This window comes from Euprymna scolopes, chromosome 41, assembly GCF_053919585.1.
Source record: "Euprymna scolopes isolate OS-2025 chromosome 41, ASM5391958v1, whole genome shotgun sequence".
Lineage (NCBI taxonomy): Eukaryota > Metazoa > Mollusca > Cephalopoda > Sepiida > Sepiolidae > Euprymna > Euprymna scolopes.
In genome coordinates, this window is record NC_136522.1 from 472,501 (window position 1) to 495,665 (window position 23,165).

General features: G+C 33.5%; 1 protein-coding gene across 1 annotated transcript in view; it reads right to left on the reverse strand.

Moving 5' to 3' along the window:
* The window catches only part of LOC145266287 (caspase-3-like), a 396,145-nt gene that overhangs the window by 201,405 nt on the left and 171,575 nt on the right, over positions 1-23,165 (reverse strand). The window lies entirely within an intron of this gene.

The window sequence follows — 23,165 nt, forward strand, 5'->3', positions numbered from 1 at the left end:
TCTTCAGGCTTATGCGCATAAGCCTGAAGAATCCTAGAGTGGATGAAACGCGGAATATTCAGTGTAGGTTAATCGCCATATATATTTTATAAATTACTATATATATGTCTGTGTGTGTGTCTGTATAGTGTACCTTTGGTGCACATATATATACATATATATGAATATACACGTGTATATATACACATATATAGATACACACACATATGTGCATATCTATGCAGATACATATATAGTGTGATTCAGTGTTATAAAAGAAATAACCAAAGTAATTAATTACTTGTTCAAGAACATATATATATATATATATATATATATATATATATATATATATATATATATATATATATAACAAATGGACACTATATCTTATTATGATAATCCATCAATATATATAACTGAAAATTTTAAATACTTTCAGATTACAAATTGTATAGTGCTGTAAAATTAAAGTCCATATAAATATTAGTATCAATATTTATAAGACAATCCCAATCAGATTTTAAAAAAGCTCAATATTAGAGATAGAGCAATAATATAAATGAAAATTTGGAATTAAATCCAGGAAATTTAAAAAATTACGACAAATTTATTATTCGACAAGGAATACAAAAATTTGAAGTTTTTTTCCTTGATCCATGAATTTTCAATAAATGGCTCATCTCATCAGATGAAATGTTTTTAGCAAAATAATGTTTATAGGCAGTCATAAATTTTGCTATTTAGCATATAAATTGAAAAACAAAAAAATATTTCAAGAAAAACCTGAAAGAAACTAAGATTAAAAAAGGATATTCCTTGGTGTAGTTAAATTCAATGAAGAAAAATAGAGTCACAATATACCTTTTCCATTTGATCTTACGATCGTGGCTCTATTTTTCTTCATTGAACCTAAGTACACCATGAAATATCCTTTTTTAATCTTGGATTCTTTTGGGCTTTTCATGCTAGCTTTTTAGTTTTTCAATCTATGTGCTAAATAGCAAAATTTATGAACATAAAACATTATTTTGCTAAAAACATTTCCTCTGATGAAATGAGTCATTTTTGAAAATTCATGGATTAAGGAAACAACTTCAAATTTTTGTATTCCTTGTTAAATAATATATTGTCATGATTTTTTAAATTTATTGAATTTAATTCCAAATTTATATATGTGTGTGTGTGTGTGTGTGTGTGTGTGTGTGTGTGTGTGTGTGTGTGTGTGTATTAAATAAAAGATGAGGAATAAAAGTTATATATAACTTTATTATATCATCAGAACAATAAAGAAAAGTTAAGGGGAAATTTAAGAAAAAAGCTCTTTGCGTCATGACATTTCGAAGCTAAATGCTTCTCATCAGTAGAGACAGGCTCAGAATTATGCAAAATGCAAATGCAGAAAATAAATTGGCTTAATGAAATTTAGACATCAAATGAGAATGAAGGAATAGAATAAAATGGTAAATAGTCATTAAAAGAATATTATAACTGTTTACAAATCCAACAAGGTAAAAATTTGTGGAGTATCATTATATATATATATATATATATATATATATATATATATATATATATATATATATATATATATATATATATATATATATATATATATATATATATGATGGAAATAGTATTCCGACAAAATAGAGAAAATAAAAAGGAACAAACCGTATTGTGTTCATCAACGTTTCGTCTTTATTTCGAGACTTCATCCAGAGGAAGTCTCGAAATAAAGACGAAACGTTGATGAACACATAATACGGTTTGTTCCTTTTTATTTTCTCTCTCTCTCTCTCTCTATCATTTTGCACAAAGCTCGATATTTGCATGTAGCCACCACACGTGTATTCGCGTTCTGTTACAACTGTAGAAGATGTAGAATAAATGCCAACGTGGAATGCATCGAGGAATAGTGATCTGTGTAAGTTTATATGGAAGCATAAATGTCAAGAGAAGGATTAATGGCAAGAATGGATTTCATTCTCTTTGGTAAATGATAAAACGTTTTTACTACAATCTACTTTTTTTTGTTGTTGCTGTTTTTACGGATCACTACTACAAAAGATCAATAAATTCTTGTTGGAATTTTTCTTTAATTAGAGGTTGTTTCATTTTTTTTTTTTTAATGCTCTAGACAAGAATAAAGCCATTTAACGTAAGGAGCTAAAAAATACTTTAAGACCAAAAACTAGCTAATGATAAATCTTAAATGGATAGATTCCGGCCCAGAAAACAGCAATGCTTCTTTCTTTGTCAGAAACATTGCTCATGGAACGTGTTGTGGAATAATGTGTGTGAGTTTATGTGTAAACATAAATATAAGGAAAACGATTATTTTTTATGCCAATACTCAATCGCATGAATCGGTTTTATTTGTTTTACTAAATAATAAAACGTTGTTTTTATTGCAACCTATTTTTTGTCGCTTTTTTTTAAAACAGATCACTCTTACAAGAGATTAATAAACGTTGTTAGGATTTTTCTTAGATTGGACGGCGTGTTATTTTTTTAAAATTATTACTATGGAAATCGCTCTAGACAAGGCATGAAACTGCTTGATGTAAGGAGCCAAAAAATACTATTTTAATGTGAAAAACTAACCACCGATACTGTTCTCATCTTGAATATTATTTTCACAATGTTTTGGTCGATGTAACCGACCTTCTTCAAGTGTATTTTGTTAAACTCCAGAATCTTTTTACCGAACTTGGGAATTTTTCTGTCGAACTTGTGAATCTGCACGGAATTTTGAATGGAACCCTTTATTTAATCCATGGGAGTAGCATGCTCTCGTTCTGTCAGCCATGATTGGATAAAAGTCCTAAGGAATTTGCAATTGTATCGCACTGAGGATAGAACAGTCAAACTCCAGACACATAACTTATACAACTTAATTTTTACCAAGTACTCTATCCACTACGCCATGGGTCTTTGGGGGTTGTAGTCCAAAGAGCTCAAATAATACGAATAATCAATTCTAATCTCAGTAGAAAGCTTTCTAGCATCTAGAGACTTCAACAGTGAAGAGGTGGATTTTGCTGCTTGCCTGATTTGTTGGGAGTATGTACATCGAGGGGACACAAGCGTTAAGAATTTATCAGAGCACATTCCATTAAAGTACTTGTAAAACAGGAACAGAGATGCAATATTAAGGCGATGAAACAGAAATTGGAGATTGGCCGATAGTGCAGGAAGTGTTAGATTTGAGACTCTCTTTTGGACCCAGTACAAATGTGACAGCAATACTCTATGCATCAGCGAATGGTAGTTTTGTAGAAGTATAGGATATTTTCAGGTGTGAGTAATTTTCTAGCACAGTAGAGAGAGTTTACTTTGTTTGCAGCAATCTTGACAATGTCATCAATGCATTTCTTAAAATTCATGTTGCTTGAGATTGTTAAGTTAAGGAGTTTAAACGATAAGCCATCAGGTAGTGTTCTATTCATCATAGCAATCAGTGGTTGAGAATTATTATTTTTTGCAATTGTAAAAGGAAAGAAGCTTAGTCTTAGTAGCATTAAATGTTAGTATCCATTTACGACCACATTTCACTACTGACTAAAGGTGGTTTTCTAAGGTTTCTGCCATTGCCTTAGATATGTTTTTCCCATATCAATTATAAAGTGTGGTTTCATCAGTAAATATACTCATCTCGGACACTATTTTATCAGGGAGGTCGTTTATGAATATCAGAAATAATAAAGGTCCAAGAATCTTGAGGCACACCAGAATTAATATCATGTTGTTTAAATTCACAACCATCGAGGAAAACCTGGCTTTTTCTCTTGTCTAAGAAGGCTCTGATTATGTTATATATTCACCCAGAAATACTAAATGATTTAATTTTCATGAGAAACCATTGATGCCAGACCTTGTCAAAGTCTTTGGATATATCAACGGCTACCAACGTAGCTTCCCCTGCCTTATCCATTATACATGAGAAACTAGAAATGTTAAACTTCAAACATGTCCAAGAAATAGTAAATCATAGAAACGAAATAGCAACTAAATGTGAACACAGAATAAACTTTAGAAAACTAACGCACTCAAAAATTGAATAAATAAAAGCCATGATAATGATAAAATAGTAATTACAAAATGAATTTAAGGTGACGATAGTTAACAGGAAAATGTGACAGATAAGCTTAGATTTCTTGTTTCAGAAAAAAAATCACCTTTTATTAATTTAACTCACTCAAAAGCGAGTAGAGCCAAAATCCCTTTCAAACAAAAGGAGTGACGACACTCATTGGCTGATGGAACTAAATAATTATAGTTTCTGCCATTGCCTTGGGTATCCAATGTACATTTGTGTTCCGCTCATATCTATTACAAAGCGTGGTATTATCAGCAATCTACCCATCTCAGACACTATTTTATCGGGGGTGGGGGTCGTTTATGAATATCAGAAACAAAAATGGACCACGAATCAACATGTGAGGCACACCCGCATTAATATCATTGTCACTTGAGACTTGAAATGTGTGTCATTAAAAGCCCCCACCCGCTCCTACAAGGACCTGGAATCGCTGTAAGACCGCCGCTTAACGATCAAAGAATCACGTGACGCGCTGGCTGGAAGAAGCGCGGATAATTGAGCTGGAGTATTATTTGTTATTTGTCCGTTGGATGAGCTGATATCACAGATATCAAACGCGGGTGAGCATAGAGAACATGGGGTGAGTGTCGTTATAGTCAATGTAGATAAAGGAATGTATCTTCTATTGCCCCCCCCCCCCCAATCTCTTCCTTACCCTTCCTTCTCTCTTTTTCTTCCCGCGGGCTAGGGAACTAAGGTTTATAAGGTGACTGTCACAGACCTGACACAAAAGGAAGACGCTAATCATACAATCGTGCGTTCCGAAACGGAATGTTGCTGATGACGTCAGAAAAAGAAAATCGATCGATTTTCAATCTCAACTTGAAGCACTTTCCTGTCTAAACATATTGAAGATCCGTGATACAGCGAAAGTGTTTGTTTGTGAATGACTACACGTTTCATCCAATCCTTCATTGGTTGAGCACTCTGACAAGTGAAATTGCCAACTGTCATTCACAATAATGCAAACCTTTTTCGTAAACGAATAAAGCACTTGTTGAGAGCTGATATTTCTTATGTAAACAATTCTAAGAAAGAAATTTTGATCATGAAATTTAGTTTTAGGCACAGGTAGATGGAAATTGTTGAGAGTTGTTGTAGCTAGACCAGATTCTGTTGTGAATGTTCAACAGCAGTCGTTCCCAACTTTTGTTTTGGTCTGCGCCCCCTCAACAAATTTCCCTTAAACCTCGCACTCCCAATTTTTTAATTCATGGTTAAATACATGGTTGGATTAAATCTATTCAGCCATATATTTAATAACCACTTAATAACAATACTTAACCCTGAAATAAAAGCAAGAAGTACATTCCAAAAGAAACAAAGACACAAAAGACTATTTACAACGCCTCCCCACGGGACAGAGTTAGACACCAGGGTCGGTTTTTAACGTGGAGAAAAGGAACAAAAATAAAAATTGTCTCAATCGTGAAGGATTTTTCCTCCACTAAGAGAAAACAAGAAATTGAAGTGCAGCATCTGAAGAACAGATACTACACTATAATCTTGGCCCGAAACACAAAAGAATAGCAATAGCCTATTTTCTATCTAAACTTTCCTCGCACTTCCTGAATTATCTTGTACCCCCAGAAGGTGCGAGCACCCCCCCCAGTAGAATCTAAGGGACCATAGATAGAAGCTTAGTTAAGCACATGTCTTGAAAATAACGATACATCAGAGATGAGCTGGCTACATCTCTTCCGTGAGAAAGAAAAAGTAGGGTGGGGTGGATTCGCCCAATAAATTTTGAAACCAGTTTTGAACCGTGCCAAAGCAGGAAAGGGTGTTCTAAGCAGCTTCCTTTCCAATATTTATTTTGACGTTGATTCTAGCTGTCTTGGATCTTCTTACCACAGGATTCAACTAATGCCAATTCATGAGCGGTTGGTAATTTCGTAACCTTTGCGGCACTATAAACTCCCTGCACAAATAGCCTTGCAAGGGGGTGGCTATTGTCACTTGAGACTGAAATGAGTACCTGGAATCACTGCAACGCTGACAGAAAGAAGTGCTGATAATTGAGTTGGAGTATTATTTATTATTTGTCCGTTGGGTGCATGATGATGGAGTTGATATCACAGATATCAAACAGGATGTGGAAGGGTAATAGAAAAAGGGAGAGAGTGCCGTTATAGTCTGTGTATATAAAGAAATGTATCTTCTACTGCCCCCTCTCTGTCTTTCTTCCTTCCTTCCTTCCTGCGGACTAAGGAACCGCGGTTTATGTGCCCGCTGCCACAGACCTGACACGAAAGGAAGACACTATTCATATAATCGAGCGCTTGGAAACGGATTGTTGTTGATGGTGTAGTGGATAGAAGCTCAGACTGTCAGAAAAAAGAAAAACGGTCGGGTTGTAATATCAAATTGAAGCACTTACATGTCTAAACACATTGAAGAGCTATGATACAGTGAAACAGTATGTGGATGATTGCACCCCCCCTCCTGATTGAGCACTCTGGCAAGTGAAACTGCTAGCTGTCATTGGCAATAATCCAAAGTTCTTCATAAATGAATAGAGCATTCTTTGGTAGCTGATATTGCTTATGTAATGCTGTAGCCTTACAGGTTGGTAAGAATCAAGATCAACATAGTGGTATGGTTAACAAGTGTTAAAAAGTATTGTGCAGAAGTGCACCTCATCATTCTGGAGCCATAACTGCCACAAATCGTTACCCGATAACGTGTTAGATGTAACTGTATTTATTGTTTTTGGGTAAGCCCATTATTTCTGGTATAGGTATATCAACTTACTCCATAAAATGTCAACAATTTTTTTTTTTACATGGTTTGTTTCTGATGGCATAGTCTCGACAGTCAAAACAAATGTCGGGTTTCAACTTCAGCTTGAAGCATTTTCCTGTCTATCCACACATAACAGCTATACTACAGTGAAATCGCTTTTCTGTGGATGGCTACATGTGCACTCCACCCCTTTGTGGGTTGAGTGGTGTGGTAAGTCGTCAGCTGTGATTAGCGATAATGCAAAGGTCTTTGTAAATGAATAGAGCACTCTTTCGCAGGTAATATTGTTTATATAAATATTGAGTTTTTTTTTCACATGACTTGTTGCTAATGGAGCATGGATAGAAGCTCGTCTTTGTCAAATATTAACTTCTATGTTTTTCTCATGAAATAAAGACAAAACGTGGATGAACCTATAAACACTTTTCGTTTTTTTTTTTTTGTTTTGTTTTTTTCATTACTTGGTGTATTATTTCCATAATTATATACAGGGGAGTGCGGGGGGGGGTAAACAGAGACAAATTTTTAAGAACTACGACCGAAAACAGCTCATCTGCCAAAGAGAAATACGTTCTGTTCTTCCTTGACGTGTCACTTTAAACTTCCTCCCATTACATCATTTCCTGTACACGTAGCTTCGATTCCATTCTTTTAACTTCTACTAGAAGTTTTCATTCTGTAACTTAATTTTATATGAAAATTTCCCGAGTCTAACCTTATTTTTACACACTGACATCTACATTTATTTTTCATGTTTTGCCACCACTAAAATTCAATGTAATTTACATATTCCATGCATTCGCACTTTACTCTAATTTCTTGCCTCTGTAATATTCGGAATATTACCACAAAAAAGACATCTGATAATGTATTTCTTAATGGAAATTACCCAAGAAAAGATATTAAGCACTGGGTGTAAGAAGCTAAATATATACGACTTCAAGACCAAAACCTACCAATAATAAGTGTGAGATGGATGAACTCTGGCAAAAAAAGAAACAACAAAAAAAAAAACACAGTAATTTTTTTCCCTTTGTCAGAAACATCATGGAATATGAGACTAAATGACAAAGAGAATTACTAATAAGAGTAACGGACACTTAATTTAATGGCGATCTGATAATTCTCCCAAAAACACAAAGAAGTTTTAATAGAAATCTATCTATATATCTAGAAAAGTAAGAATGTGTGTGAGGAAATTTTTCAACCTATATACTCAACGAATATTTGATCTACAGACTTGCAATTTGGTATATAGGATATTCAGACACATGGAAAACTTTTTAATCCGTTTTCATCCGGAAAAAAGGGCTACTAAGGGGTTAAAATTGAAAAATTGGTACTTGGGAGTCATCAGATTTTTATGTTTGCTAACTGTTTCACGACTGCACATGCATGAATCGTTCAGATGACAGATTACTTATGTTAAGAATAAGTAGGTTTGAAAACATCGTATCACGTTGGTGTTATGATTATTTTGCTTGATACACTGCCTTTAGGTTTTGGTTTCGATCTCAGCTCTAGTTTTTTTCTTTTTTTTACTTACAATAGGTGAACGGTTTAGAAAAACAAAACAATAGTCGCATGCACATGCCTCAGTTTCTTTATTAATTAAAATATAATATTTATGCGTATTTTACGACCAGACAACACCGGGAGGCCTGCTAGTTTGGTGATACTAGAGTCATGAATGGGGCTATGATGACAGCCTTGTTTGGATCCTCAGGTATACATCCATTGATATCATATGTTTTTATGTAGAGGGATATAGTTCTCGGTTGATTAATTATGTCTACCTATGTCGCATATATACTCGAGTGTAAAAATAATGAAAAGAATATGCTGTTGTCATAGCCCTAATCATGAATAACCAGAATATTACATTTATTTCAGGGGCTGCCTTACTTAAAATATACCAAATTGTTCAAAGAGTTTATTGAAAATTAAATAAAAGCATTTAAGTCAAATTATCTCGGCAGATACTACACTTTTCTCCTATTTACTTGCCTCCCCACGAGAACAGATACTACACTTTGTTCCTAGCCAAAAGAGCAATGAATCAAATATTCATGGTTAAAACTGCACTATTTTTGTTTAAACAAAAAAACCCACATGTTGTTATCAAAACATATCTTTTAGATAATCATGATGTAAAAATGCTAAATCGATTGTAATTTTTTGTTGTTTTTTGCTTCTTTTGTTTTTCTGTTTGTTTTTGTTTCAAAAGAATTCAAAACAAAGTGAGAAATCGATGTAGCCTTTCTTCCAAAACAACAAAACACTTTTGTCTTGTGAAAAGTCCCCTAATAAAGACCTAATTCTTCTATTATTTTTTTTATATTTCAATAAGCAATGCTAACTGGCGTTGCCAGGTTATTATATTAAAAAAGAAATTGCTAATTGTTAACACGAAGAAACTTAGCAGAAACAATGCAAACAATTCTCATGTTTTTAGTAATTAAATTAATTTGAGATTTTATCTTCATCCCAGACAACCTGTTAATAAATTAAATGTTATTGGATCCAACCGTTTATTTTCTATCATTCTGTTCTCTTTTGACATGAACAATATAAAGAATACCCATCTCTCCAGTTTGTAATTAAATTTCATTACTTTTTATTTAAATGAATAAATATATTTCACATGTATCAAAAAACAACGTCATCAATATTCGAATTCCAGTGTGGGGGTTTCAAGAAATTGGCACTCTGAAGGCGGAGAAAATGTATGTCCACTGTAATGAATGGTCACCAAATAAAAAACGTATCTCATCTATTATATAAAAGGCAGTTATCAGTGTATGTCCAAAACTACTAACCAAAGAGCCACAAAGATGATATTTTCTAAATTGGCGTTGTCCCAGGTGAATGATATCTAAAATTTAGAAAATAAAAATTCCATGAGGTAGAAATGGCAAATAATTTGTTGTGTGGTTAAATTTTATTGTATTTTTATTAGTGTGTTTCATCTGTGTATGCATACATTCCACAGGAGGGGAGGGAGGATGTAGTGGTCTGGAGCTTGCTCAATTTTATAAGTGCTCAATATCCTAGATAGAACAGATAGTAACCTAAAAGTTGGTTAACTTGGTTTTAGTGGTGTTCTGAATCCTATTTAGAACGTGTGTTTAAACACAGTGTCATCCAGGATAAATAACTTCTGTCCTTTTGTTGGCGTTCCCCAGGAGCCTATGATGCTCAATATTTTGTATAGAGCAGGTAGTAACCCAAAAGTAAGATTACATAAAAAAAAAAAAACATTTTCTCTTCTAAATGATGGATTAGTTTTAGTAGTATAGGGTGTTCATAAAGTCACTGAAGGGTTTTGAACTTAAATAGATTCTTTATTTTGGAGTGACTTTTTGGACAACATGTACTTACACATACTATTTAATATATAGTTTGTTAAGAGGATGTCACAGATTGCTTGAAGAATTAGTGTGCAAGAAGTTGTATTTGAAGATTATGAAAATGCGGTCTTGTAGGAAAACCCCGTATGATACGAGACTATAATAATGACAATATTGAAAGATTTCAATAATTTTCAATTATAAAATATTTATCTACCAACAGGATGATATCGTGGTGCTAAGTTCTCTAAATTTTCGAAGTATACTTCATCTTGAGAAAGAAGAAAAAAGAAAACATATGCACAAACATTCAGTGGAAGTGTGTTCATGCGGGGAAACAGCAGGATCGAAATAGAGCACGCTCGCAATATTCTTAAATTATTTTTGAAAAGCAGGTCGGCATTTATGTTTTTTTTTTTTTTTTTTACTAAGGCGTCACCACATTATCAAGGCCCAGAGGCCACTCAAGGATAAGGGTTAAAGAGTGTACAGTAGAAATTGGTCAATATAGTAATCATTAGTAATGAAAATTTGGTAAATTTAATAACTTATATGGAACGGCTCATCAAGAACTTATTTACTTTAGACTTGAACACAACCATATTGTAGTCAGTCGGAAAGCAGGAAAACGGAAGACAATTCCACAGGCGTGCAGTTCTAAGAAAGAAGCTTTGTTCATGGAATCTACGTTTAGGTTTAGGCATAGATAAAGAGTGGGGGAAATTATTGATAGTGTTTACAGCTAGACGAGTGTTTCTTGTGAAAGTTTGGCGAGGGGGGACCATAGATTGAAGCTCAGTTGAACACTTTCCATGAAAATAACGATACATCAGAGACAAACTCGCAACATTTTGTTATTGTTAAATTATTGCTACAACATTTATCAGTAATAATTAAATTATTATTATGCGTTTCATTTTGTTATAATTATAATTACTCATTTAATTATTTATGCTCATGTTTTTTATGGTCCCGGGCAACGCCAGGTAACATTGCCATAATTGAATCAAATACGCTTGAATGAATATCGTTCAATTACACAAATAAACATACTTAATAGAAATGTTTGTTTGCGTTTTTTTTCGCAAAATATCAACAGCTGTTATTTTGTTATATTATTTATTTGTAAATTGTTGCCTGCGTATTATATTAAAAACAAATATGATTAGATAATTATCGAATTGTGAAAATAAAAAAGTTTATCAGAAAAAATATGGACAATATTTAACTTTCCATTCTTGATTAAAATTTCAGAATAAATTATTTGTTCTTCGACTAAAATGGCGTAGTCTTTGGCTTTGGTAAGGGCCATTTTCGGACGACGATAGCGTGGTTCTTGTCCAAATTTGTATTTGGACAAGAATCGACATTTAATATAAATTGGGTGCAAAAGTTATCTATATATATAAAAGCGAAAATGTATGCATGTATGTATGTGTGTTCGCTTTTTCTGTATGTCAACAAAAGGCTTTTTTCAGAGAAGCGGTCGCTCGCTTCACAACTTTTTAAAACTTTTTATGTCACATATAAATCGTAATATCTCACAGTTAACAACGAAGCTCGCCTGTCTATTTAATTTGCTCGATTTCGGGAAGGTAAATATTCAATATTTGTCGCTCGCCGCATGTGGGTTAGTCTTTTTCCTATAACATCTTGGGGGAGGGGAAAAAAAGCGTTCAGCAGTAAATGAATACTATCCCGCAGTCAAACTTGACCTCATTAACTCATTAAAACGGGCACCTGCTAAATCCAAGTAATTAAATAAATTCAAACGTGTTTCCGTTAGCATCTCGCGGTGGAGCAATGGTTAACGTCGCACGTTATAGTAAAGGAAAAAAAAATGAAAGATGCCTATACGGGCGGGCACTCATACCAAAATGGAAATAAATGAAACATGAGAGATTAGAAGGGTTACTAGTTAGCAAATGTTAACTAAAAACATGAACAGGGTTTCGTAAATGGAAATTTGAGAAAAACGAAACTTTATAACAAAACATCTACAATTTTATAAGCATATGAAAGTTATTTTCAATCAGTACATATTTATAGTACAAACACGTGTTTGGGTAAAGAAAGTTGAATAAGTAGTCACAAGTTAAAATGTTCATAGTGTGAATAATATGCGTATGTAAGTAATATATGTATGTGAATATTTGGCAGCATGGCAATGTGTATGTGTGTTGGTTTACCTTGTTCTTCTTAGTGCATGTATAAGTGTGAGTAGTATTCGTTTCTTTTTTTAGTTTTTAGTCTTGAAATCCTTTTGAGATGAGGCTTCATAATTTGTGCATTCATTCTTTTGCCGCCTGTTATCCTCATTTTCATAGTTGTTGTTTCATCACGTTTTGGCAAACATCGTCTGGTCTACTTCAGGCGATTAACCGCGAAGTGATAGAAATGCTGAGTCTTATAACTTATCCCCAGTAATTACTGCCTTCCATAGTTGTTGCTATCTCACTATGTTTTGACCAACTAATCCTCTTGGCCTGCTTGAGTAGGACTGAAACCGTTATCTTCAGATAATGCTCGCCGTGACACAGTGGATAGAGGCGTTGAGTCTCTACAGTTACAACAGAAGTGGAAGCGCATGTTCAAGAGGAAGCCCACCATTCTGAACAAGCTCCACTTTTGCGAAGGAGAACCTGACAAAAACAACTGCCGCCGGAATGCCACCTGTGTGATTATAAGAGAGTAGGTGTGATGACGGTGTAGAGAGTCATGGGAATAAGCGTCCACGGTTAGTGTGTACCCGCTGTAAAGAAGCATTGGCACTCGAACCTGGAACTTTTCTGATATGAAAATAATACATCTGCAATTTTTAGGTGTTGTATGTAGTTCGACGTGGCTGCATAAAATGGCAGATTTTTTGTGCGAAATTGTTTTGTTCGAGTTTTCTTGTCAGTTGGAAGAAGAAGAAGAAGAAGAAGAAGAAGAAGAAGAAGAAGAAGAAGAAGAAGAATCGTTTGCAGCAAAGAGTGGAAAGAGAAATAACTTCTGTGCCGGCCAGGTACAACGAGAAAAATGAGAATTAATGTGGCGAATTAAGAGTTAAGAGAAGTTAGTGAAGATTACCAACCTTTTCTTTTCCTGCCTTCATGTCTAATGACTATAGATCAAATTTAATGCAAATCTAAAATATTTGATGCCGAACAGATACTTTATTTTGATCGTAGTTTTTGTTAGTGCTATTGAACGGATCAAATAAATAAATAAAACATGTCCTTCATATTTAATCAAATACTTTTAAACAAATTAACACAAATAAACACACTTAAAAGAAATGCTTGTGTTTGTTTTGTTACAAAATATCAACAGATGTTATTTTGATAAGACCTAATTTGTTTGTAACGTGTTGCACGCATATTGTATAAAAAAAAAAAAAAAAAAAAAAGAGTTAGATAATCGTTAACAAACAAAAGTTAATGTTTTTGAATTTTTGAGATGCGGATTGATAATTTATATTATTTGGATGATTCGAACTACTGTACCATCTTGAAGGTTATTTTCACAAGGTTTCGGTCGATGTAACCTCTGACCTTCTTCAGGTGTATCTTGTCGAACTTGGAAATTTGCATGGAATTTCGAACAGAACCCTAGCTGTGGGTTTGTCAGAAATTGACTTTCAACACCGGTCCACTATTGCGAGCACTAGGCAATACTTGATAAGCTCCCAGAATCCAAACCTTAAAATGGTATATGAACACCAAGAAAAGAGGGCCAGTAGAACTACCTCCATCATAAAACTGGCCAAACATTTTGCACAAAACTGTCTTAAAAATGAGACAGAAACAGAAAATACGCTTGCAATGGAAATAGCTCAAAAGAGTCGGCAAAAATACACTAAAATCATCCACTGCAGAAAACCGGAAGAATGTGCCAACCAACAACGTGCCAAATATTTCCTGGGTGAACTATCACAGGAAGATATCGATAATGAAGACTCTGTAAACTGGCTGAAAAAAGGATTTCTTCACTACGATCAGGAAAGAATGATAATGGCCGCTCAAGATCAAGGCTTGATGACCAAAGCTTTTCAAAAGATGAGTGGTCTCAGCAATAACAACAGGTGCCGGCTCTGCCATACAGAAGTAGAGAGTCTGAGCCACCTGATATCCAGTTGTAGAGTCCTGTTGAGGGACGGCTATTATACAATGCGAGACAATGGCGTGTGTAAATATCTTCACTGGAAAATTTGTAAAACTTGAATATCCAATGTAATAGCAAATCTTAGGAACATGTATCAGAAAGAACAGTTGGAAATAAGTCATACACCATCCACTATGACTACGAAATTCCTACAGCTACATACCTAAAAAAACGGGGCTATTAAGCCTAAGGTCTTATGTATGACATAAAAAAAAACTAGAATCTTAAGATCTCCATCATTTCAGTTATTATAGGAGCAATCGGGCTAATGAAAAAGAATTTAAAAAACTATCTGGCGAGTATACACGGTGAACTAAGTGCAAGATAAATACAAACGATTGCATTTAAAGGGACAGTAGAATCTCTCGGTTGGAGTAACCAAACTAATGGGAGAATGTTTGGAAGAATGCCCCAATCTGGTAGAATGATCTATCCCCAGCAAAAACAAAGTGATAAGAAAATTAAAACAAAGGGAAAAGCAAGCACACACACACACACACACACACACACACACACACACACACACACACACACACACACGGGGGGGGAGAATATGTTTATTCAATTATATTTCACTTTTTATTCATACCAGTCCTTTAATTTATGAAGCTCGATGTAACTACAGAGTATATACAAATAAATGACAAAATTCTATGTTCCAAATTTCAAAATGCTGACCACCTTACCGTTTATTTCTTATTTGACATGAATTGCACATGTCAATGTATTTAAAGAAATAAACAGTAAGACGGTCAACATATTGAAATTTGGAATATAGAATTGTCATTTATTTATATATATATATATATATATATATATATATATATATAGAGAGAGAGAGAGAGAGACAGACAGACAGACAGACAGAAATGATAGTCAGAACTCTACCTACAATATATATATGATGATTGCAACGTCTTGTCAGACGAGAGCCACTCCCCCAGTCACTAAAAGTTCATGTGCCAGCGACTTGCACACTCTCAAGCAAACATGACACTGAAAACGTTCATTGGTTTGGATGAAACTAACAACAGCGGAACCTGTATCATCGTGCGCTTTCATGTGATTAACAAAACCTGCCTTAGACAACAGAGCCTAATCACACACCTTACAGATCCAAAGATCTCCATGGTTGGGTGGCAAGGTTTGACATTTCCTACATGCTCTCTTGAGCTTCACTCGGTCTATTTTGGCTGCTTCAAAGTGTTCTGCGTCCCTGTATATCAGTGTCCTCCACTGCATGCGATCATACGCTAGGGACTCCGAATTGTCAACAGGAATATGAAAGCTCACCAGACTCTCCTTGATGCTATCACGAAAAAGTTTTTTGGGCTTGTGTATTTTTTGTATATGTATATGAATGAACAAATGATAAAATGATTTATGAAAAAATCATTTATTTAGGCACCAAGATCTCAACATTAATAACCGATCAGTGTACGATCGTTTCTGTGACAATACATTTTTTAATAAAGTCTCATCATCAGCATTCTTACATAGGGTCCAAAAAAAGTCTTAAATCTAATAGGTGATGCACCATCAGCCAAGCTTCAATCTCTGTCCCATCACGACAATGTTACATCCCTGTGCCTGTTTTACAAGTACTTTAATGAACTCATACCATTTGTGCCCCTTCGATGTACATACTCTTGATAAACCTGACAAGCAACAAAATCCCACTCCTTCACTGTTGAGGTCCATAGATGCCGGAAAGTCTTCTACTCTAATAAATTTTTCTATCAGACTGCTTGACTTGGAATTCCTTTCCTGCTTCCCTGAGTATACTAACCTGCAGAAGTTTAAATGTAATGAGAACAGAAATCTCACTACTCAACTCCCCACAGTCCTTTGTTATACATGGTCCCAAATAGTGCCCCTTTGTTCCAAGTTGTAATAAATCATTTTGGGGTGGAAATGACTAAAAAGAAATACACAAAAAGAAAAACGAGATTCAAACAGTGTTCGGACATGGGCCTAAAAATAGGAGTCTTTTTCTAGAGGAAATACGAAAATGAAGGGAGAGAGGTGATCGGTTAGAGGAAGGAAGTGTTGAAAACTCGATAAATATAAAACAAGGTAATATCTACCATAGATACTTCCTGTGTACATCCCCGGATATATCTCGGTCACCCCTACTCCTCCGAGCATCAGTTCTTGTTGCAGGATAAGGTTTCCCTTCAATACCAAAGAAGAGATCTTCCCTGACAACTAAGAGTGGAGCCTGATATACTCTCATGAAAATTAGCCAAGGAGAACTTGCCAATCAAAACAGTTGCGATAAAACTGCAGCTTTTCAACCCCATGCCTAGTCCGACACCGTTTCACCCTCACTGGCCAAAAGGCTTAGTATACTTGTTTTACACAGCAACAATATATGGCACAAGGCCGAGGGAACACTATAGATACTGATACTAAAATAACTGAGAATAGTTTCATCAAAATTCCCTGATAAGGGCGCCTCAGGCCATTGGTAATAATTCTGGAAGGGGACATAATGTTTGGGCGTGTGCACTTCACTTCCAAGGATCTTATTCCAACAACAAACAGTCTGGATTATATGAATTATACAGACTACTAGTCTCATCTTGGATGTTATTCTCACAATGTTTCAGCCGATGCAATCTTCGACCTTCTTCAGGTGCATGTTGTCAAACTTGGACATCTGTACATAATATCGAACAGAAGTCTTTATTAATCCATGGAGGAAGAATGCGCCCGTGGGTAGGGGATTTAAGTAAAGCAATAATCGGTTAAAAGTGAGAATCTTCTACAAGTTAAAGGTTGAATTAAAGGAAAGTAACTTAAATATCATGATCAAGGGAAATAACTTCAGATGCATCATCAACGCTCTGACCCCAGTCTGGCATCAATTGAAATGAATGGCTCTCATTTTGGGGAGGCTCCATGTTTTGACAAGCTTCTAGGTTTGATCTTTACTCCTGATCTGAAATGGAACACGTACATCAAATCCATTGCCAAGATCGCTGGAAAAATAGTGGGATTATTCTACCGTTCCAGTAGCTATCTCACTGCCGATGCAGTCCTCTACCTGTATAATATATAATAGCCAAGTATGTCCTAGAATGGAGTACTGTTGCCACATCTGGGCAGGAGCTGCTAGAAGCATCTTATCCTACCTTGACAGAATTCAAAATAGACTTCGTGGCCTAGTAGGGAATGTCCTTTTCTCTTCCCTGCAACTTCTTTCTCACAGAAGAGATGTTGTGAGCCTGTCTCTGATTTATCATTATTTTCATGGCCAGTGCCCGTTTGTGTTCCAATCTATGGTCCCCCTCTTGCCAAACTTTCATGAAAAACACTCGTCTAGCTGAAAGCACCATCAATAATTTCCTCCACTCTTTATCTATACTAAAAGGTAAACCTAGATTCCATGAACAAAGCTTTTTTCTTAGAACTACACGCCTGTGGAACTCTCTTCCACTTCCCTGCTTTCCAGCTGACTACAATATGGTCGTTTTCAAGTCTAATGTGAACAAGTTCTTGATGAACCGTCCCCTTAAGTAATCCAATTTACCAAGTTTCCAGTACTAACGATTACTACGATATTGTCCCATTGACTACTGTACACTCATTAACCCTTATCCTCGAGTGGTCTCCAGGCCTTGATAAGTGGTGACTCTTTTGTATAAAAAAAGCCTTAATGCTAGTCAGATCGTGTATTTTGACATTCAAATTCTCCAAATGAATACAGCTAGTATGTAATAAATGTAAACACTGCCGAGTGGAGCAATTAGAAAAAAATAAGGCCGAGTTTATAAGAAATGTGTCGCCTTCAAAGTATAATTAGCGTTCATCTTCAATTTATATTTGTTGTTGAAAAAAAAAAAGAAAAGATTTTTGTTTCACTGTAAAAATTAATCTGAGCAGGATAAGTTGTGTTTGTATAGAAATGATATCTAATTACTAATTACTCTTCTTAACGACATGCATCAATGGTCAGCGATAAAAGAAAGTTAGGCAGAATTAAAATAGATATTTATCTGCTGCCAACCAGCAAGATGTGACACAAGGTCAGAAAATTGGGATGTCCAGCCAGCGCCCCTAAAGGAGGTGCACTCTAGTCTAGCAAAGTTTGCTTGGCCATCCCAATTGGCATTCCCCACTAGGGGTGCTTCAGGCAACAAGCGATAAACTTACCCCACCAGAGAGCCAGGTTGCAAGGCCTGGGAGAATGGACCTCCTAGGTAATACGCAGACAGCGTACCTCAGTCTGACATAGTGGGCCATGTAAATGGCCCATCACCTGTTGTCAAGCTGTCAAGAATAGATTCTTTACTGGTACTTTCTACCCAAGTCTCCAAGTAATCAAGTCCCGCCCGGCCCCTACAAGAGCTGTGCATGAATTTCAAAGACCATATGTGGGGGCAACTCCACATATAAGACCATTGCTCTTGTAGCAATCAGTTGTTGGTCAATGTAGGGGAAACCCTTCATACCAATTGTCACTATCCAGCTCCCCTACTCCCCGGGGAGTTGGTCCCCATTTCCCCTTCACTCTCCACATTAAAAAACGGCCTTGTGCCTAATTTGCTCAGTGGGGAAGCAAATAAATCTGCCAAATCTCCAAGTAATCAAAGCAGCAAGGAGATTTATCCTCCAAAATTAAAAATAATGGGAGAGTAGGCAGAATTAAGTATCGTTTGTTTATATTACATTTTATTTATATCTGATGTAGGAAATCCGAGATATATATATATATATATATATATATATATATATATATATATATATATATAAGTGAAAATGTCTCTGTGTGTGTGTCTGTCTGTGAAGTGTACACCTCCCTACCAAATAACTTTGTCAATTTTCAGTCTACAGACTCGAGATTTGATATAAGAGGTATTGAGATTTGGAAAAATCTTTTTAATCGGTTTTCGGACAGAAATTTAGCTGTTAAGGGGCCAAAGTTCAACGATTTGAACATTGAAAACTCTACCAAATTCCCCCGTCAATTTTGGGTCTAAACACTTGAAATTTTATATGTAGGTTACTTGGACATGGATCTAACTTTATGATTTTAGCCCAAAACAATAAATGTTAAGGAGTCATAATTGGAGTCAAAGTTTAATAAAAATTGACTTCTGCGGTCTCTACCAAATTACTCAGCCAATTTTTGGTGTACACATTTGAAATTTTACATAAAGGATATTCAAACATGCAGCAAGCTTTTTAATCAGTGTTTTTAGTTCCCAAGGGGTCAAAGTTTAAAAGATTTTACCTTTGCGGTCTCTAGGAAACTACTCAGCCAATTTAGGGTCTAAACATTGAAATTTCACATAAAGGGTATTAGGACATGCAGCAAGCCTTTTAATCAGTTTTTGGGCGAAAATTTTGCTGCCAAGAGGTCAAAGTTTACAGAGTTGACCTTTGCATACTCTACCAAACTCCTCCGCCAATTTTGGCTCTAAACACTTGAAATTTTAGATGTAGGTTACTTGGACATGGGTCAAACATTTTCATTTAATTTGAGCCCAAAACAATAAATGTTAAGGTGTCAAAATTGGGGTCCAATTTCAAAAAGATTTGATGTCTGCGGTCTCTACCAACTTTTCTCTATAATAGTTAAGGAAGCCTATTATATAGAAAAGCATTACCGTACATATCTTTTTAATGTATACATATGTACATAAAGTTATAAACAGTACATAGAGCCCAAGCAAAGCCGGGCGGAACTGCTAGTATATATATATATATATATATGAAAGAAATGACGGCCTGAATTCAAAGCCAGAGAAAAAAAAAGGTGAACATACAACTACTACTTAAAAAGGGGTGGGGGCGTATATGACTTTCACGCCAATTGACTTTCATAAATATTGCAGATATAAGATCAGATCAATGGGGGTGGGGGAGTCTTCTAGAGCTACAGAAGACTAAATAGATAGAGCTATAATAGATCAAATTAGGAGTAAATAAATCTAATGAATTAATATAAATGTATTTAAGTGTTCCAAGAAATCACGACAAAAAAAAAAAAAAAACGTGGATAGCGTACGATCGTTTCAGAGATGATATTGTGTTTGTTTCGATATAATCACTTCATCGGTACAAAAGAGAAAGGTGGCATCAAAATAAGGATCAATATGCTGGCTTGAGGAAAACTAGATTCAGCGTTGTATCTACAGGTAATGTTTCCTCCAGATTTTGAAGATATAATTAAAATTTAGAGAAATATATATATATATATATATATATATATATATATATATATATATATATATATACACACACACACAGAATTTTGAAAACTACAAATTTAAAGTTAGCTTTTTATATGTCAAAGTTGTTTCCTATCTGGTTCTAGACTATTACGAATAATATATATATATATATATATATATATATATATATATATATATATATATATATATATATATATATATATATATATATATATACTCGGGTTTTTTTATATTCAAAAGTAATGGACTAATGAATTCAACGAGGTTGTTAGATAGTGCTCAATAAAAAGAGCTAATAATACTTGTTTATTGTTATATAAACATGCTCACATCCCGCTGCTACAAATAGCCACTTGTTTCAATCAAACAACAGATATCATCAGGCAGCGACTTGACTATTCAAAAGTTCAATGAATAATGGATTTTTATTTTAGGTAGGAACTCTTTAAAAGTTGGAGTTAAAAAACTTAAAACACAGAACTTTAATTAAAAAATGTAAAAAGGGAGGGGCAATTTAAATAAAGTTAAAAGATTACAATGGGGAGAAAGTGATTGAAAATGGAAAAAAAAGGAATAGAGAAAGAAATAGAGAAAGAAAATAGAGAGAAAAGAATAGAGAGAAAAAGAAGAGAGAATATATATATATATATATATATATATATATATATATACACACATACATATATATATATATATATATATACATATATATATATATATATATATATATATATATATATATATATATATATATATATGATATGGAGAAGAAAAGAAAAAAGATATAAATTGTTATTATAAAGAGAATAAGAACTAGAAGGAAAAGGAAAGAATAATGAGATCTAGTTAAATAGAGAAAGGGAGAAAGAGAGAAAATAAGAATTTGACAGTATATAGAAAAAGAAAAAGAGAAAGAAAAAGATCTGCGTGTCAACCAATTTATGAACAATTATACAATTCAGTAATGAAACATATTATTACAAATACAGACAGAAGATACAATCCAAGCGTCAGAAATGAACATGTCAAAAAAGGCCGTGAATGTATCCAGCCAGCATATTTATCCTCTTACATACGTCCACGAGTAATATCAACGCAATTCAAACATACGTCTACAATTAATTAGGCCCTTTATGCTAAATGATATAAGTTTAAAGTTTTCGCGTTTTTATTAGATAAATATATAAATAAAAGAAAAAAAGAAAAAATAATGATAAAACAATATTAAAATTATTATTAATAATATAAACATAATAGTAATGATAATTATAATAATAATAATAATAATAATAATAATAATAATAAAAACAGAATAAAATTAATATTTATTATCTTTTTAATATAACATATTTAGCCATAAGAGGGGATTAAATAAATTAAATAGGTCCAATAATTATAAATAAAAAAAACTACTAATATTTATGTATATAAAAAGAATACAATACATATATGTAAATATATACACACACACACACACATATATATCCATACACACACACACACACACACACACACACACACACACACACATATATATATATTAAGTAATGTGATTTATAATTTAAAAATTTTAAAAAAAATTTTAAATTTAAAAATCAAATTTTAATTAAATTAAAAATCAGTTTCATAAGAAGGAACAACAACAAAGTCAATTATCTGTCGATCGTTTCGGAAATCCGTGCTTTTTATTTGTGGTATACATGAAGTCACGTAGAACAATTATACATAGTTTTTTTTGTAAGCACGGTCTCCTCATCAGCAAATTTAGGAGGATTTCTATTGAATTGTGTGCATATATTTGTGTATTTTTTTGTATGCATGTGGATACATAAGATTATATATATATATATATATATATATATATATATATATATATATATATATATATATATATATGCTTATTTGTATGTCGGTTGGTTCTCTGTCGGTATATACATATGTATTTTATTATTTTTATTTTGGGTACTATCTACCTGTGCGTCGCTACTTTTGAGTATTTCGTTGATTTAATTACTTCTTTTGCCTTAATATACTTATATATTTATAGGTAAGTGTACTTGTATCTGTGTTATTAGTAATCTGGTCTTGAATGTATTAATTTGTGATTTAATATGACTTTATATCTATACTTAATTAGCTTAAACTTTCAACTTAATAGTATAGTTACACCTTTACTTATGTGCATGTATATATATATATATATATATATATATATATATATGTATGTGTGTGTATATATGGATATATATATGTGTGTGTGTGTATATATTTACATATATGTATTGTATTCTTTTTATATACATAAATATTAGTAGTTTTTTTATTTATAATTATTGGACCTATTTAATTTATTTAATCCCCTCTTATGGCTAAATATGTTATATTAAAAAGATAATAAATATTAATTTTATTCTGTTTTTATTATTATTATTATTATTATTATTATTATTATTATTATCATTACTATTATGTTTATATTATTAATAATAATTTTAATATTGTTTTATCATTATTTTTTATTTTTTTATTTTATTTATATATTTATCTAATAAAAACGCGAAAACTTTAAACTTATATCATTTAGCATAAAGGGCCTAATTAATTGTAGACGTATGTTTGAATTGCGTTGATATTACT